This window comes from Octopus bimaculoides, chromosome 1 (assembly GCF_001194135.2).
Source record: "Octopus bimaculoides isolate UCB-OBI-ISO-001 chromosome 1, ASM119413v2, whole genome shotgun sequence".
NCBI lineage: Eukaryota > Metazoa > Mollusca > Cephalopoda > Octopoda > Octopodidae > Octopus > Octopus bimaculoides.
The window spans coordinates 131,716,094-131,717,602 of record NC_068981.1 but is presented as its reverse complement, the minus strand read 5'-3'; the positions used below and the strand labels follow the sequence as shown (position 1 = coordinate 131,717,602).

Below are 1,509 nucleotides of genomic sequence, written 5' to 3'. Positions count from 1 at the left end.
ATTTATATATATAGATAGATGTATTTATATATATAGATAGATAGATGTATTTATATATATAGATAGATGTATGTATTTATATATATAGACAGATGTATGTATTTATATATATAGATAGATGTATGTATTTATATATATAGATAGATGTATGTATTTATATATATAGATAGATGTATGTATTTATATATGTAGATAGATGTATGTATTTATATATATAGATGTATATGTATAAAGATGTATGTATGTGTGTATATATATATACATATATATATGTGTGTGTGTCTGTGTATATATTTATATATGCTACTAATACGTTCATAAACATGCAGACCAATCTGATTTTTCTTGCTAATATTTGACTTTATGCCTGGAAATGATGTAACTTTATTTAATGTTTGGAATATGTAATATAGTGTGTGATTGATAGACATTAAGTTCTTCGTGTGGAAAGCAAACTGTTTGAAAGGAAATGTTTTTGTTTTGTTTTTCCTTCTCACTCACTGCCAATGTCTGTTCTAAAACAATGGTTCCTTTATATAAAAATCTTACTCGGAACAAAGTTTCTGCTGTTTATTACTTAGTACTTTAAATGACTCTCAACATGCTTCTATTTCTGTATGACTCTCTAAAACTGTTTATGTAAATAACGCTTTGCCTGAAAGTCGCTTTTTTTAGGACTACTCTTGCCATTACTGTTTATAATTATCAGCAATTTGTTTCCTGGGAAAAAAAGTCTTGATGATAACAGTCTATTTTTAATTCTGATTAATTTATCTTCGAAAATGGACATTTTAGGCTTTTCACCATTCTACCGATAAATGTTTATATAAATGAATATTAAAAATAAGTGTAGGCCATAGGAAAAATTGAACTTATGAATTGATTGAATTTTGTTTATAAAAGAAAAAGATATTGTGGAATTATTTATGTTGTTTCAAAAACAAAAGAAATCTGTACAAAATACAAGCATGTTGACATTTCTGTGCTCTTCATGATGCGAATGGCAGCTTTAAACGTAAACTTTAATGTCAGACTTATTGGTGAACGAACTCTTTATTTTCCTTCCTCTTACTCATGAACTAGGAAATGGCAAATATTTCAGAATAAATAAAACTTACTGATTCTATGAATAATCTCAGTGTTTACCTTTCTAATCAAGTACTTCAGATACTTTTTCCTTGTTAATTAAACTTGATAATGATCATTCTGGAGTGGTGGATGTCCTTTAAGTGTGATGGTAATTTCAGTTGAGATGAGTCTGCGGTGCAAAGTTCTCGAGCGCATGTTGCTTATACCCTTAAGAAAGTTTGGAATGTCATATAGATCCGCACTCGGTGGAAAAATTGAAAAAAAAATAGTGTAGTAGTTGAAGTGCACCGTATATTGAACAAATATGAAGGAAAAAATGTGCGCTGCGAAAGGGTGGGGTGGGGAGAGGGCTCGGAAAATTCACACAACCCGAGTACTAAATCTCAACGTCCGGTCACAGGAGTGAAACAAAAATCATGT

General features: G+C 29.6%; 1 protein-coding gene across 1 annotated transcript in view; it reads right to left on the bottom strand.

Moving 5' to 3' along the window:
* LOC106882617 (CCR4-NOT transcription complex subunit 10) overlaps window positions 1-1,338 on the bottom strand; it is a 59,806-nt gene extending 58,468 nt beyond the window's left edge. The window contains exon 1 of the mRNA XM_052970699.1: window positions 1,147-1,338. The gene's annotated coding sequence lies outside the window, so the exon portion shown is untranslated. The remainder of the gene's footprint in view (window positions 1-1,146) is intronic.
* Window positions 1,339-1,509: the final 171 nt, after the last annotated feature.